At 42.7% G+C, this 18,328-nt stretch overlaps 1 protein-coding gene across 1 annotated transcript in view; it reads right to left on the bottom strand.

Annotated features, from left to right (window-relative positions):
• The window catches only part of LOC308358558 (uncharacterized protein), a 30,079-nt gene that overhangs the window by 4,115 nt on the left and 7,636 nt on the right, over positions 1 to 18,328 (bottom strand). The gene's annotated exons all lie outside the window — the stretch shown is intronic.

The raw sequence follows: 18,328 nt of genomic DNA, 5'->3' as shown, positions 1-18,328 counted from the left end.
AGAGAGAGGAGGAAGCAGGCTCCCTGTGGAGCAGAGAGCCCGATGCGGGGCTCGATCCCAGGACCATGGGATCATGACCTGAGCTAAAAGCAGAGGCTTTAACCCACTGAGCCACCCAGGCACCCCAAGGACAGTTATTTAAACATAAAACTAAAATGAACCAAAAAGAAAATAATCCAACATACTCAATAGGTAAAGATTGTAAGCTTCTCCTCTATGATCAGAAATGAAGTAATGAAGTAAGCCCACCACTGCCTTTCAACATGGTACTGGACATTCTAGTCAGAACAACTAGGGAAGAAAAAACACATAAAAAGAATCCACACTGAAAAAAAGAAAAAGTAAAATTATCTGTGTTCACAGATGACATTATCTATAAAGGACCCTAAAGAATCCTAATTTAATTTTTCTGTGTTTTTTTTTCTATTGTTTGTATTGTTTATTTCTGCTAATCATTGTCTACAACACTTTCCATTTTCAAATTTTTTTAATGCAATACATGGCTGAGTTAAAAAAAAAAAAAAGCTGGAAGGGTGCCTGGGTGGCTCGGTGGGTTAAGCCTCTGCCTCCAGCTCAGGTCATGATCTCAGGGTCCTGGGATCGAGTCACACACTGGGCTCTCTCCTTGGCAGAGAGCCTGCTTCCTCTTCTCTCTCTGCCTGCCTCACTGCCTACCTGTGATCTCTGTCTGTCAAATAAATAAATTAAATCTTTAAAAAGAAAAAAGAGAGAGAGAGCTGAAATAAAAAACTTAACTTTCCACGAGAAATGAGGAAAGGAAAAAACTTAGATGAAATGTAGTAGTACAAGGAAGTAACAAAGCTAAATCTGAAATAAATAAAATGCAAACCAGAATAGTAACAGAACACTGAATGTCATGCCCAGTTTACCCGAAACAATAAAACTGGCTGTGCTTTAACTTGGTCAGCATTTTATACTACCAAATCAGATAACTTAGGAATCAAAACAATAACAACAACAATAGATAATTCCTAAAATTCCACAAATCACTACGACTGAATTATCTATGCTCTACCAAATAAATGAGAACTCTTCTTACACCAGAAACAGGAATTTAAGTTATATTTGGAAACAAAACTCTCCCAGCACAGAAAAGCCCAAGACCTAGGAATGTTACAACATTTGATGCAGTCACTGAGTTCCCCAAATCAAATCTCTCTTTTGCTCAGATTCATTATTTTCCTTTTTTGTGTCCTTGAGGTCAGAAAGTCCTTCCTCTGTTTCCTCCAGCTGGCTGTTTATTGCATCAATCCTCTTTTCAATCTCATTTATTGCATTGTTAATCTCATTGATTTTTTAAAAATGTATTTATTTGAGAGAGAAACAGAGACAGAGAAAGAGCACGAGTGGGAGCTACAGAGGGAGTGGGAGAATATCAAGTAGACACCACACTGAATGTGGACACTGACCTGGGGCTGGATCCTAGGATCCTGAAATCACTACCGAAGCTTAAACTAAGGATCAGATATAATTGAGACACCGGTGCACTCCATTTTTTTCCCTTTTAACTCTTGTCTCCATGGTAAAGTTCTCAGCACTCTTTTCTCAAACCTGTGAGTATCCCTATGATTGTTGCCTTTAATTCTCCATCGCGTATGTTACTGATAACTGCTTCCCTTCAATCTCTGGCCATGGCTGTAGTTTTTTATTTCTTTTGGGATAAATTCTTCCATCTTGGCATTTTGTCTAAGTCTGCCTTCCTCTCTGTGTTAGAAAAGCCAGTGATGTGTCCTGCTACATCCTTCCAGTCAGTGGTCCGCAGAGGCTCTCCTTGCCTTCTGTAGACAGTATTTGCTCTCTGGTCTGAATGTGGTCAGTTTTATCTAGGTGAGCTCTGGTCTGCTTGTGCAATGAGACCTGAAATCACCTCCACCAGAACCGAGGTTGTGCAGAACTCTCTGCTCAGGAGATGTGGTACGGGCACGGGCCCACCTTTCTGGGCCTGAGGTAAGCTAGACTGAGAAGGTCAGTCGAACCAGAGCACAGGGGCCTGGGGCTTAGGAAGCAAGCCAGACAGCCAATGTCCTCACTGACTGGGACACTGGGACAGTGCTCTGCGATTATGCTACAGGGCAGGAGAGGGAAATGGTGCCATCTAACTCCTGTGTTCTTAGGCACATATCTCACTGAATGTTTCCTCGCAGGGAAACCTCCTAGACTAGTGAATAATCTTCCCGCTGTGTCCCCCCGTCATTCTTCGGATCACTGTTTGCAGGTTGTCTGTACCCAGGTTGCTTGCCTTCCTTCTCTCCAGGAGTAACACAGCACCTTCTTGGCTCTATCCCAGCCAAACCCGCTGACCTTTAAAACTCTAGGCTTTAAGACCTGCTAGTTCCAAGAACTCATGAAATTCAACCCCTCTTGTTTTCCACGCCAGGGGCTTTGGAGAAACATTCTCCTTGTGCGTTCCCTCTGGCATGCCACTTTCTCCACAACCAGGGATCCCTGCCTTCCATAGCACTGTAATTCTTCCCTCCCTCAACCATGTCTCCAAACTTTCTGCCATCTACGATGTGGCCTCTTCTCTCCTGTAACTTGGGGAGTATGATCTGTCAGTCTTCATGGCCATTTCTGGAGTACTGAGGGTGATTTGGTACTTATCTAGTTGTGTTCCTGAGATGTGATCAGTCTAGCATCTCCCTGTTCCAAGGCCATTTTCCTCTCCTGGGAATCCTTGTTGTTAGAAACCTGTGAAAAGGGGTGCCTGGGTGGCTCAGTAGGTTAAAGCCTCTGCCTTAGGCTCAGGTCATGATCCCAGGGTCCTGGGATTGAGCACCACATTGGGCTCTCTGTTCAGTAGGGAGCCTCCTTCCCCCTCTGTCTCTGCCTGCCTCTCTGCCTACTTGTGATCTCTGTCTGTCAAATAAATAAATAAGATCTTTAAAAAAAATAAAAAGAAACCTGTGAACACTAAAAAAATTTACAACAGTGGAGAACACAAACCCAACACATAAAAAATTTGTTGTTTCTACATTAAAAACAATTCCAAAAATTAAGACATAATACATTTAGAGGAATGTCCCCCCAAATAAAATGCTTATAATTCCACATAATGATATCAAATCTGGAACAATGAAAATTATGAATAGTGTGCAGGAATTGAAAGAAGAAATAAGTGGAAACACATCGATGTTCTTTCACTCAAATACTTAAGACTACTGACCTATCAATAAAACTTCAATTGACCTACAGATTTAATATACTCTCTATCAAAATCTCAATGGTATTTTTGCAGAAAGATCAAAATGCACCCTAACCTTACATGGATGTCACAGGATAACACACACCCAGAATAATCTGGAAAATGAACAGCACATGTCGTGATTTAAGGCATACTGCAAAGTCACAGTTATCAAAATAGTACACTACAGACAGAAAGATAGGCATAGAATAACGGAAGAGCGTAGATGATCTAGACACATATTTCTCCAATGTTACTGTGTATGACAATCAACTGAGGCCTTGTTAAAATTCATATTCTGATTTCAATTTCTGGTTAAGGTCTAAGTTTCTACATTTCTCACAAGTGTGCAACTGATGCCCACATTTTCAATTCCACAGTTCTAAATTCCCTAAGTGAATGAATGAATGGATAAAATAAAAATAAAAAATAAAATAAAATAAAAATCATAGATGGAGCTGCATCAGTGGCTCAGTTGAGAAAGTGTCTATTTTGGCTCAGGTCCTGATCTCAGGGTTTTGGGACTAAGCCCCACAGCAGGCTTTGTGCCTCTCTAGAGATACATGAAGGATGGAGAGAAATCAAAGGAGTAGTTAGGACTAAGATCATGGCAATGGGAATCCGTCACAAGGAACGACATGTGTACATGTTCCACTGAAAGACAAATCATAGATTTTACATGCCAGTACTAGTCATGACAGTCCTGCACAGAGAACCATCCCCCCTCCTGTTACCTGTAGAATGATGCGACTGGTATTCACACAATGGAACAGGATCAGTCCATTCTAATGAATGATGCACAGTAACATGCAGGAAAACCAACCAATTCACAAAGACAGAGAAAGAAAAAAAAGCCAAATAGAAGAGTCCCCATTGCCTGATGATATTTCTACAAAGTAAAAAAGTGAGCACAGCAATCCCTTGCCTTAGATGCTGAAAACAGTGCTGAGCTTAGGGGAAAAGTTACTGAGACCTCAAAGGGAGTTCAGAGGACAATATTGTGTTTCATGACCTCGATGGCTTATGCAGATGAGATAAGTCCCCATTCTCTTGAGCATCTTCTTTCGCATATGACAGTCCTTCTGGACACCCTGTTTGTCCTCAACTCCCCAGCTCCCAATTATATAATCAGTGACACATCAGGAGAATGAGCAGCTCTTTCTGCCTAAGGGTCCTGTCCTGGTGCTTTAAGAAAACAATGATTTTAACCAGAGACATCTCAAGAATTCTTTCTTGGTCATCAGCTCCGGATTCCACCCCACTGAACCTCACCTATATTCCAAAACCCTGTCAAGTTCCATATTGCTTATTGGTGGATGGACAGAAGTCATGAGAGCCTTTAAGAATGTAGCAGCCAGCACTTATCAGCACTTACTAGATCCTTATCCTAACTCTGCAGGCTGTAAGTCAGCCTTCTGGGCTAAAACTAAGTGTTTTTGTTTCTATGTCTCATCTTTTCACCAAGTAACAATTTTCTGTCCTTAAGTTACTTTTTTGTAGCTCCAAGTTTTCTTTAGATTCCACTTCATTAGCACATAGCATTAGTTTCAGCAGAATTTCTATTCTCCACTTATATACAACACCCAGCGGTCATCCCAGTGTGCTACTTAAGTCCCTATCCAGCCACCCTTAGGTTGTTCTCAACAGTTAAGTCTGTTCTGTGGGGGCACCTGGGTGGCTCAGTCACTGAGCATCTGCCTTCAGCTCAAGTCATGATCCCAGGGTCCTGGGATCAAGACCTACATTGGGCTCCCTGCTCAGTGGGAAGCCTACTGCTCCCTCTAACCCTGCTTGTGATCCCTGTCAAATAAAATCTTTTTAAAATTTCACTTATCTGACACAGAGAGATCACAAGTAGGCAAGGAGGCAGGCAGAGAGAGAGGGGGAAGGAAAAAGTGAAATCCTTCTTGAATATGGTGCTTTCAGTTAGTGGTGTAGAGAAATAAGGCATCTGACTGGGAAGATCTCATGGAAAGTAACATGGCATGGGATGAAACCAAAGAAATTTGTTACTTGAATTGTATCGTAACCTCATTTTGGTGAGGACTAGTCCTCTTCTGGTTATAATTCACAAACTCTGAGAGGGTTCTGCTTCTGACTCTGTGTGGTTCTGCTTCTGTTTGTGTACCTGAAGTTGTTTTTCAGCCAGCAAAGGAAATCAGTGCTTCTGATTTCCAACTTGCAACACGTGGGCTGGACTGTTTTCAGGCAGATTTGCTCACTGCCTCTCACTGCTGAACTGATTCTCTAACAAATCCGGGCCATGGAAAGAGGCAGAGCCTAGAACTACACTTACTACCATGCTGAGGAAAGGGAGGAAGGTACCACACAGCAGTGAAGCAGCTTCCCTGAATGATCACCCAACCACAGTGGATCTGACCTTGACTGGGGTGATCTACCTGGGAAATAAGGGAGCAACCACAGCACATGCCTTGCTGATCTGGCCTATTCCACTGTCCAGAAGGCTTCTTCATCTCAAACATCTATTCTACCGTGTGACATCTTAAAGCTGCCCACAGGATTGCATCATCCAACACCCTCCTCCATCCCTTGTCACGGATCTAGCCAGGGGAAGTACAGTCATCACTGACATCCAGCAGCAATAGTCCTCAGGAAGACACAGGAGGTCGATCAAATCCTCAGGATAAAGCAGGACCTCCCCACTCCTGAAAAACCCACATTTGCCATTTCCTTTCCCCCATGACATGTCTTCATCAGATGACACCAGCAAGAGCTGCCTGTGCCTTTGCAGTGACTAAAGGGAGCCACCTCCGGGTCTCTCCCCACACGGGAAAGGGTTCCTCACATTTTCTTTCAATAGGTCTTGTCTTTCTCTCAAAGGATGGTGGCTTCATCAAATTTTACTTAGATTCACATCCCACATCATTCATGTTGGCATTAATACCCATCGGCTTTCCATCTGTCTAATCTCAATGAGGAATTTTCTGAGGACACTCTCTCCATAGCACAGGCAAAAAAGAATGGTTGTGGTGCCTACGTAGCTGGAAAGAAAAATGAGGACGAATACAATGGGGATCTGGAGATAACTTCTACATCTAGGGAGTCACTTGGGAAACTTGGGACACTTCTCCTCCTCTACATGCTAATTCTTCATCTTGAATATTTTCTGTCTCTTCCCTGGGCTACCCCATGGCTCCTCTTGGGATAGATTTCTCTTTCTTATGGGGTATCTATGACACATATAGCATGGTCATATGCACATGTGTACCTCAAAGACACATCAAAATACCACTCAGTGTAGGACATGGGGCACATGCTTTCATTTGGGGTCATGGTGCAGTGCTATAGACTCCCAAGTCTAAGTCCAGAATATGCCATTCTGACTAAAACAGATTTAGGGGAAGGCCTGGGGGAGAGGGAGTCTTCTCTACGGGTCATGGGAGGGAAGGCATTGCAACAAAAAGAGATGGGGGCACCTGGGTGGTTCAGAGGGTTAAAGCCTCTGCCTTCAGTTCAGGTCATGATCCCAGGGTCCTGGACGGAGTCCCGCATCCGGCTCTCTGCTCATCTCTGCTTCCCTTCCTCTCTCTCTCTGCCTCCCTCTCTGCCTACTTGTGATGTCTGTCTGTCAAATAAATAAATAAAATCTTTTTAAAATTCTTTAAAAAAAACAAAGGAAAGAAATAGAGATGGTGGCTCACAAGGATGGAGTGCAGATCTCATATGAGATGTTCCACTGACTTGTCACTCTGTAGCGTGCTGACTGGGGAATGCACTCGTGAGAAGGGCTCCTGTCAGTGCAAGGCCCCTGCAAAACTGCTGGCTACACAAAATCAATGCCAAGTAGCAGCATCATGGAGTACAAGAGCTAAAACGTCAACAATACCTCTATGTTACATACTTCGGTAATACACCCAAAGTAATATCATTGTATTCACAAAGAGGAGAAAACCATAGGATAGACTAGGGGAAAAACAATCACATATCCCTTAAACCTTCAGAGCACGGGGAAAACGGGTTCCTAACTAAATTGTTTTACTCCAGTACCAAACAGGTGATTGATTCCATCATTTCCTGCAACCTTCAATGAGACAGATTAACACTGTAGGTAGAATAACACCTCGTTCATGACACACCCATATCAATACATGAAAAAACACTAGGTTTTATTAATGAAAATATATTAAGTTCACACATACACTAAGTTATGCATTTCAAATCCAGTCTATCGTCACTGTTCGAAATACAGAATACACGTGTGCAAAACCGTTCAGGTGTTGTCAGAAGGATATGGAGTACCTATTTCCCAAAATTTCAGGTCTGAAGTACATTCCTAAGAAATGTGTATATTCAGTGGTATGGCACTGTATGGAAGACTTAGCTACCCTCCTGCAGTCATCTGTCAGGATTTCCTCATTTAACCACATCAAGTCATACGCTCTAACGATTGTGCTTACAAAGACGCATCGGTAGTGTACCGCCTGCCACCTCCTTTTTCTTAAGGAACAATTAGTAAAACCTTCTATTTCTAATATTGAGAAAGTTCTTTACTTTAAAACATGGAGCAGTATGTGTTCTGAACACCTACTTCACGGTAACATACATCAATGTTGTAACCATAAGCATCTCCACAGAGATTTTCCTCGTATGTTGTATATTATACGTTCCTACATCTTCCATGGAAAACTAGGCACGTGTGCATCCCACCTAATGTAGCAGGGCAGCTAGTATCTTTGATGGAGCAACAATCAGCCACATGGTCTTCCAGACTCAGTAGGGATAAAGGGATTCTTGATAGAGATTTCAGAGTAAAATAAAATTGTTTGTCACAAATCTCAAAATTTGGTCAATGTAAAAATGTTAAAAAATATATTGAAATTAAACACACATAAAAGCCTCTCTACTAAATCTGTTGAAACAGAACAGTATATACATTTTCTAAGTGTTTGATTTTTTCCTTGTAATAACTATTTTCAGAGTAATGTCTGAATTGAGTTCCTTTGTTCGTTACATTTATTGGCATTTGAGTTCAATTAGAAAGTCTTCTAAATATTTATGTCTTTAAATTTACTTTCTTTAATGCACTCTCTGGTGTTTGCTCCGGTGTGTATTAAAAGGAAGGTCTTTCCACATTCATTAGTTCCAAGGGTTTGAATCTAGTAAGCATTTTGTGATATTGAGTAAATACTGAATTACAGAAAAGGCGTGTCTTGTCCACTTTCTTTACATTTTACACTTCTTCTGCTACATGGTAACTATGACTTGAAGTAAGTTAGGAGTTCCAGTGAGAGGTCGGACACATTCTCTGTATGTGTAGAGTTACTCTCCTATATACAATCTCTGACATGAAGTAAATGAAGAAAAGGCCATAGATGTTTTCACACATACATTGTGTCTGTAGATTACTCTCCACTTATGAATTTGGCGATGTCGAGTAAGGTTTGAGGGCCACATAAAGGTCTTGCCACATTCTTCACATTCGTAAGGTTTCTCTCCAGTATGAATTCGGTGATGTGCAGTAAGTCTTGAGCTGTCATGAAAGGCCTTGTCACATTCGTGACATTGGTAAGGCTTCTCTCCAGTGTGAATTCGGTGATGTTTAGTAAGGGATGTGACCCACATAAACGCCTTGCCACAGTCATTACATTTGTAAGGTTTTTCTCCAGTGTGAATTCGGTGATGTTTAATAATATCTGAGGGCATCTTAAATGCCTTGCCACACTGTTTACATTCGTAAGGTTTCTCTCCAGTATGAACTCGGTGATGTTGAAGAAGCCCCGAGCTCTGCTTAAAGGCCTTGTCACATTCTTGACATTGGTAAGGTTTCTCTCCAGTATGAATTCTGTAATGTTGGGTAAGCACTGAGCTCTGGTTAAAGGTCTTGCCACATTCATGACATTGGTAAGGTTTCTGTCCCGTATGAAGTCTGTGATGTTGAGTAAGGTCTGCAGGGCGCATAAAGGCCTTGCCACATTCTTGACATTGGTAAGGTTTCTCTCCAGTATGAACTCGGTGATGCTGAGTAAGCTCTGACGGCCACATAAAGGCCTTGCCACATTCCTGACATTTGTAAGGTTTCTTCCCTGTATGAATTCTGTGATGTTGGCTAAGCCCTGAGCTCCGGTGAAAGGCCTTGCCACATTCTTGACATTTGTAAGGTTTCTCTCCAGTATGAACTCGGTGATGTCGAGTAACGTCTGAACGCCACTTAAAGGCCTTGCCACATACTTGACATTGGTAAGGTTTCTCTCCAGTATGAGTTCGGTGATGCTGAGTAAGGTCGCAGCGCCACTTAAAGGTCTTGCCACATACTTCACATTGGTAATGTTTCTCTCCAGTATGAGTTTGGTGACTTCCAGGAAGGGTGGAGGGCAATGTATATGCTTTCACACCTTTTGCCCATTTGTACTGTTTCACTCCAGTATGGATTGGCTTATGCCCCTTTACTGATGAAGGGTCCTTAAAAGGTTTACCACATTCCTTGCATTTACATATTTTGCATATTTTGTCCCCAGTATGCATTCGTGGGAACTGAGATAATGTCGAGAGGCAGTCAAAGGATTTACAACATTCCTTAAAAATACAAGTTTTCTCTCCCCTAGGAATTGTCTTGTTTCTATTTGGTCTTGATGACTGACTAAACATGGTCCCTGGTTTATTAGATGTGAATGGGCTTTTTCCCTCATGAATTCTCTGATGCTCACCAACACTGGAGGACTGGTTACAAGCTTTCCCACATTCATTATATTTATGAGGACTGACTCCTGAAAGGAGTATACTGAGGTTAGAGCTTGGATGAAAGCCTTCCCCACATTTATCACATTCATAACGGTTCTCTGTAAACCTAGTCCTGACACATCTGTGAGCATGGGAGCCCTGGTTCAATGTTTTCTCAGATTCAGTGCACTGAGCAATTCTGTCTCCAGTGAGAAGCCTCTGGTCATTCTGGAGGGTTGACTCCTCTGTGAAGCCCCTCTCAAATGGATCCCACTGAGCACTCTGTTTTTCATTTCTAAATCTCTGATTTAAGGTCAGGCCAGTCCTATCTTCCAAATGGCTCAAATCATTATTCTCCAGATGGACTAGGTTACTTTCTAGATGTGCCAAATGGTCTGTCCACAAATCGCTATGATGGAATATCTGATTGGAGCTTGTGCTGACAGAAACACACTGCTCTGCAGAACCAGTTGGCTTCAAAAGGGAGGATTTCCACAGACATTTGTATCCTTCACCATTTGGGGCAGTGAGATTCTCATTAAGGGCAATTGCCTTGGTTTGGATTTGTCTTCTCTGAAATCTTTGATGCCCATCACTCTCCCCATCACTGTTCCAGAGTGTGTGTAAGTGTAAAATCTCAACAGCACTATGTTTGTATCTGTGCATTGATCCATTCTGGAAAGAACCTTGTATGCTCTGCTTTAGCAGGAAACTCTGGGTGTCATGTGAAGATACAGCTGAAAGATACCAAATAAAAGTAAAAGCATTGGACGTACTACATTCGGAAGAATATACTGAAGAATTCTAATATAGAAGCATCAAGTCAATCAGACAAAGTCAGAAAGATGGCTGAGAAGGAGTCATCAGGACTTCATTTCTCCATGGACACACAACATGGACACAACGTACTGAGCACAGAGTCTAATAGAGAATTCTGCGGTATGGTCATGGTGTAGCACAAATCACTTTCCTGTGTCTCTAACAATCAGGAAAAGGGTCATGTGAGTTCAAAATAAGCAGAATGACCAAAATTGAAACAGAAAACTGAAATGAACCAACTAGAGTACAGTAAAGATAGGAACGTATCAACCACAGGAAGAGCTGTTTGTCAGAAAAGAACAACATTGACACCCCATGAACTAAATATAGAATAAAGAAAAGAGTGACTAAAATAGGAGGTGAAAAGGCAAAAGGAGAGTATAACTGACTGTAGGAATCAAATAAGAGGCAACAATGGATAATCAGGGACCACAAACTCACACCAAAAGATGAGTATGAATGTAAAAAAAAAAAAAAATAAGTATGAACAATTGACTCCAGCATTCAGGGAAAAAAAAAAAAACAAAACTGATCTACAACCACAAACCAGAATGAAAGAGGAATAAAAGAAAAAATCCAACAAACAAAAATTGTGTGCCAGATGAATTCACTGGATATTCAAACAGACACTGAAGGAGAAAGGACTGCAAATCTCCTCAAACATTTCCAAGGAGTGATGATCAGGGAAACTAGCAGAACACTCTGTCTGTGGCACCAGCATTCCCAGCTCATGCAAGCCAGACGAAGACACTAGAAATGATGAAGTTTACAAACTACTGCCTGTGACGAATATTCACTCAAAGCCCACAATAAATAGCCATCTGAATCAACAGCACATTTTCCCTTTTTGCAAGATCAAGTAAGAAACGGTCCAGGAATGAAGGGCGCTCCAACATACAGAAAACCATAAATTCAAGACTCCACATTAACAGAACGAAGGCCAAAAATGACATGATCACATTAAGGGAGACAGGATACAAATATGGGGGTATTGGACAACCTGTCATGTTATAAACACTCAAGGTAGAGAGAGAAGAAAACCCCAACTAATGAACACCACAGATGTATGAAAAGCTGAAACCTATTCAGTAGGGATGGTCTGCAAGCTTCTCCTCTATGATCAGCAGGTAATGAAGTGACCCCACCACTGCCTTGAATATACTTCTGGACACTCTAGTCAGAAGAATTATGCAACCAAAAATAAAGTAAAGGAATCTAAACTAAACAAGAAACAGTAAAACTATCTCTGTTCACACGACATGATTACAGAAATCCCTAAAAATCATCTTAATTTTTTCACTGTTTTTGGTCGTTGTTTGTTTATTTCTGCCAGTTTCCTGATTACACTTTCTGTTTTTTATTTTTGTTATGTTATACAATACAGGTAACAAAAATGTTGGAACAAGCAACTTAATTTCCACCAGAAGAACTAAAAAAGGAAGACAATTAGATGAAAGTTATTAGAGAGGAATGCCTGGGTGGCTCAGTGGGCTAAGCCTCTGCCTTAAGCTCAGGTCATTGTCTCAGGGTCCTGGGATCAAGCCCCCTATCGGTCTGCCTGCCTCGCTGCCTACTTGTGATCTCTCTGTCAGATAAATAAAATATTTTTAAACTTAGTAGAGGAATGAAAATAACAAAGAAAAATCTGAAATACATAGATAGCACATTAATACTAACAGAGCACCGAAAGTAATGCCCATTTTGATCAAAAATAAAAGTGGCAAAACTTTAAATCCCACAAACTACTATATAATAACAAATACAGGGGCACCTCTGCCTTCAGCTCAGGTCAAGGATCCCATGGTCGTGGGATGGAGTCGCCACATGGGGCTCCAGACCTGCTCAGGCTCCAAGATCAGCGAGAAACCTGTTTCTCCCTCTCCCATTCCCCGTACTTATGTTCCCTCTCTCGCTGTGTCTCTGTCAACTAAACAAAATCTTTTTTTTTCCTTTAAGGATTTTATTTATTTATTTAACAGACAGAGATCAAAGTAGGCAGAGAGGCAGGCAGAGAGATGGGAAGAAGCAGGCTCCCTGCCAAGTAGAGAGCCCAATGTGGGACTCGATCCCAGGACCTAGGGATCATGACCTGAGCTGAAGGCAGAGGCTTTAACCCACTGAGCCACCCAGGCACTCAAAATAAACAAAATCTTAAAAAAACAAAAACAAACAGGGTACTTTAGAACAAAAGAAAGATAATTCCTAAAAATAGACAAATTATTAAGAATGAATTACTAACCTTGAATCAAAGAATTTGGAAATCACCTTTGACCAGTAAGAATCATGAGGGTTGAATTTGGAAGAAATAGTCTCCCAGCACAGAAAAGCCCTAGACCTGGGAATCTTACTACTTTCGATGGTGGCAATGAGCTCCCTAAATAAAGCCTCTGTTAGGGGCACCTGGGTGGCTCAGTGGGTTAAGCCTCTGACTTCTGCTCAGGTCATCATCCCAGGGGCCTGGGATTGAGCCCCGCATCAGTCTCTCTGCTCACCGTGCTTCCCCACCACTCTCTCTGCCTGCCTCTCTGCCTGCTTCTGATCTCTGTCTGTCCAATAAATAAATAAAATCTTTTTTTTTTGAAGATTTTATTTATTTATTGGACAGACAGAGATCACAAGTAGGCAGAGAGGCAGGCAGAGAGAGAGGAGGAAGCAGCTCCCTGTTGAGCAGAGAGAACGATGCAGGACTCGATCCCAGAACCCTGGGATCATGACCTGAGCCGAAAGCAGAGGCTTTAACCCACTGAGCCACCCAGGTTCCCTAAATAAATAAAATCTTAAGAAAAAAAAATGGCATGTTGCATGATTCTTTTCCCTCCTTTGGTTCCGATTCAGTATTTCCCTTTATTTTCCCTTCTATGTGACAAAGTCATTCTTCTGCTTCTTCCAGCCTCCTCTTAACATCAAGCCTGTTTCTAATCTAGCTTATTGCATTGTTGACATATGTTTGATTTTTAAAAAGACATACATTGGGGGTGGGGGTCGTAAGAGTTCGGGTGGGAGCTAGAGAGAGATGGAATCACATGCAGGCATCACACTAACTGCAGAGGATGAGTTGAGCCTGGATTCCAGGTCCCTGATATCAAGATCTGAGCAGAAACCAAGAGCCTTAAAGCCTTAATGGAGTGAGCCACCCAGACATCCAACTTTCTTTTTTTTTTTTTTTTTAACTCTTATCCCTGTGGTAAAGTTCTCACTATTCTTTTTTCAACGCCTTGAGTATCATTATGATTGCTGCCTTAAATTCTCCATCAAGCTCCTCACTACTGTTTCCATTGCTTCTCTGGCCCTGGCCTTACCTGCTGGTTTTGTTTGGGGTAAATTCTTTCATCTTGGCTTTTGTCTGAGTCTCTACTGTCCTCTGTCCATTAGAATAGCCAATGATGTCTCCTGCTGCATCCTTCAGGCCACTGATCTGCAGGGGCTCTCCTTGCCTGCTACGGGCAGTGTTTGGTCCCTGCCTTGAATGTGGCCAGTTTGAACTAGGTGAGCTCTGCTCTTATTGTGAAAGGAGACCTGACCTCAACTACACCAGGATTGCGGCTCTGCAGAATCTCTGCTCAGGAGACGAGATGTGGGCAGGGGCTCACCTTGCTGAGCCTGAGGAAAGCCTCACTGAGAAGGGCAGTCCCCCCAGATCACAGGGGGTGGGGCCTGGTGCAAGCAAGGCAGACAGCCAGTGTCCTCAATGAGTGGGGCTCTGCTTTATGGTACAGGACGGGAGAGGGAAATGGTGTCATCCAACTCCCGTGTTCTTGGAGCCACATGTCACTGAATGTTTCCTCTCAGGAATGTGCTCCTAGACTACTGGATACTCTCCCCACTGTGCGCCCCAGGTGGTCTTCAGATGGCTGTTTCCATGCTGTGAGCCCCCAGGTTGTTTGCCAGCCTTCTCTCCAGGAGCACCCCAGGGCCCTCCTGGTTCTATCCCATCCAAACCTGCTGACCATTAAACTCCAGGCTGTGATGGTTCCAAGAACTCATGAAATTCAGCCCTTCTCCCTTTCTAAGCCAGTGGCTTTGGGGAAACCTCCTTAGGCATCCCCTGAGTGCTCCTCTGTCATGACACCTACTGCACAGCCGGGGCTCCCTGCCCTCCACAATGCTATACTCCTCTCCTCCCTAAACCATGTCTCCACACTATCTGCCATCTTCCATGTGGCCTCTTCTCTCCTTTCACTTGGGAGTTTGTCCTGTCACTCCTCAGCCCCATGTCTGGGGCATTTAGGATGACCTGAGAGTTGCCTAGTGGTGCTCATGACAGGACACATGAGTCTAGGATCCTCCTACGCCACTGCCATTGCTTCCCGTGGTGAATCCTTATTGTTTTAATCCTCTAACAACTCATGTGGATTTTATAAAGCTGGTACACGAACCAAAACATAAAAATTAGTTTTGTTTCTACACAGCAAAGAGCAATTCCCAAAACAGAATCATACCTTAAGAGCAACAAACCCCCCAACCCAAAATCACCGCGCCACCGTATTCATGGAAACGACTCCCTCCGTCACAACGAATGCAGGTGCAATCTGCTTGGCTGCGACGCTGGATTTTGTCGCTTGGACCCCACTGCATCCATGGCCTTTATCCATTTCAAGTTTCCCCTGCATTTTTACTACTACCCATGTCTTCAGGCTATAGGATCATGTCTTTCAACTTAGGCTTCCTCCCGAAAACTGACTTTGTCTAAAATGAGTACAGTTATTAATGTTGGTTGCACTTTCTGGTCTTCCCAAAAGAATCCACTTACACAGAAAAGCCTTCCTGACACGTGTGGCCATTATTACATACTTGGTAATGGTGAGACATGAGAGAGAGCGCACACCGTAGGGAAATAGACTTAAGAAGCTCTCACAGAATGACTGTTCTTCCATGCACCCCCTGGGCTGCTCAGCCTATGAGGACCACAGGCTCTTCTTCATCTACCAATGTACTTCTTCACACTGCTGGGCAGACTCTTGTCTTTCCCCTGCTCTCTCCCTTCTACCACTATGCACCTTTATCTCCACTGTGGTACAGATCAGTTCGCCTTCCTAGGACTTTATCCTACTACGAATACTTAGGATTAGCTGATTTTGCACAGTAGGTTTACTTTCTTTGCCTGCACCTTCTTAAGACACTACTTTAACCTATAAAGGCATATGCTTGTCGGTATCTATCTTGCTTTCTTTTAAATGTTCCATTAGTTCAGGTGTACAACATGGGGACTGGACTGCTCTATAGGTTCTATTCTGCTCACTACCAAGTAGCTACCATCTGGCATCATAAAATGCTGTCATTATACTACTAAATGAGTTCAATATATTTTGTTATCCCCATGACTCATTATACCACAACTGGAAGCATGTGCTTCCCATTCCCATTTCCTCATGCTGCCCATCATTCTTCTCCATTCCACACCGGTACAGTCAGGATACTCCTTGTATTTATGGGTCTGTTTCTGCTTCTTTCATTGTGTCTTGTCATTTGTGACAACGTGGTCTGAACCACGAAGTATTATGCGATGTCAAGGAACTCAAAGACAAATACCATACATATTCACTTAAGTGTACAATCAAAACAACAATGTAAATGAACAAACAAGAAACACACTCATGAATATCTATTTTGTTTTGAATAAAGTCCATGGACAATCCCAAGAATATGAAAAGCCCAAGATGACACACATTCTAAACTGTGACCGGGTGACCTGGAACCATTTCCCAATCCTGGCAGAAGACAGGAGGTTCCCAGGTCAAAGTCTAAGCATCTTATGACTCATGACACAGCAAACATCATAAACATCTTCATCACACTAATTCCACTGGCCAGCTGCGCACCCGCAACTGATACCGGGAGACGCTGCACATGCGGTGGGTTTGAGTCACTTCTGTGGGACTCTGAACATAGGAAACCCTAGTATCGTCAAGGAACATCCAATGTATCTACCCAGTCCTTTGTCACAGAAAGAAACATTTGTTTTCCTGTACCATAAACTCATCTGTCCTCTGCCCAAGAGCCAGATGCATTCACTATATTCCCAAGCTTTTCTATACACAAACGTGTGGAATGACAAGTATTACTAAAACATCAACGAAGGAAATGCTCGCACAGATCATGACAACACCACATGACTTCAAGGAATAGTGACAAGACTGTAGAAGGCACATATATATGAATGTATGAGTTGGGGCAGATATCCACAACAGTAACCAATACATTTTCCTTCATGATCTTTCGCTGCTCATCTGGTAGTGATATACAGCTACACGCAGGGTAGGTCACAAAGTCAATGTACCTGGAAGGTTTGACTTTAAGATCTTCCAACCATCGGCCACAGGGCCAATTGCAAAGCTCTGGAAGATGCCCAAGACGCACATGGTACCACCAAAGACACATCCCTGGCCACTCTGTCAACCTAACAAAGAAGTGTGCATCCGACATCATGGCAGAAATCTTTCACCCAAAAGCTGTCAGTGCGGGTCGGACTCCATTACATGCAATGTCCAGTGAGTTGCCTATGCTCCCCTGTTTGGCAGTAAAAGCTGTAGAACTTATCCTACCTCCAGTGAAGTAAAGAGCGACAGTGGTACAACATCTATCAGGCTGCTACGACTGCCGGGACAGCCTGCAACACAAAGCTTATGGCAACTGCCCAACTCTGGGAGGCATGTCTGCTGTGGGAAACAGGAATAATCATTCATCTGAGCACACAGGCCCACGGAAGATCGATGACACCACAACTGACATTGGGTGTGTGGTCCTGGGAGACTGCTAACACCACTAGAGGAGGAAGACACAGAGATAAAACAGCAGAGGAGTCTGATACAAGATCATCGCTATGGGAATCTATATCAAGACATGACTTGTGTAGGGAAGCCTGGGTGGCTCAGTCAGTTAAGCTTCTGCCTAAAAACTGGATCCTAATGCAGGGTCCTGGGATAGAGCCCTGCCTGGGGCTCCCTGCTCAGTGGGGAGTCGGCTTGTCTCTCTTCCTCTGGTCCTCCCCTAACTTGTATTTATTCTCTCCCTCTCTCAAATAAAGAAACAAAATCTTAAAATGATTTGTGTAAGCAAGTGAAAAGAAAGCATAATACAAATTTTCAGAATACATTTCACTTTATTACCCAAGTGGGGAAATAAAAATAGAAAACCTCAATCACGAAAGAAACCACAGAATATATTAATTTCTAATACATCTCTGGCTAAAAACTTAAACATAATGATGTGTTCAGAGAAACACAAGGGATTCTATCTCTGTGGTATGGTTTAAAAAAAATTTCCTAAGATCAAGAGAAATTAAAAAAATATATATTCACTAGTATGTGACACATTCCTCTGCACAGTGCATACAATGTCTGTCTCACGGTTACTGATGCTGTATCTGCTATCAATGTATTCAACGTTGTAGAGTTTATGGGTTAGTGGTGATACTATTGTCTTCTCACTCAAAGAAATGATGTAGATAAAGGAAGGTATAGGGAACCTCTCACTGTTGGTAGAGTCAGGGTTTGAACCTGGGTGCCCTACACAGGAACAGGAAGCACACAGTACATATGCCCTTCTAGAAGGTGACCCATGTTTGGATTCTTCCCTTTCTCTTTGACACTCAATGGTTCACCCAGCCGTCCTCACACAGAACAGCTTCCA

The sequence above is a fragment of the Martes martes genome (genome assembly GCF_963455335.1).
Source record: "Martes martes genome assembly, chromosome: 17".
Classification (NCBI taxonomy): domain Eukaryota; kingdom Metazoa; phylum Chordata; class Mammalia; order Carnivora; family Mustelidae; genus Martes; species Martes martes.
The sequence above is the reverse complement of the archived record's forward strand: the minus strand, read 5'-3'. Positions and strand labels throughout refer to the sequence as shown.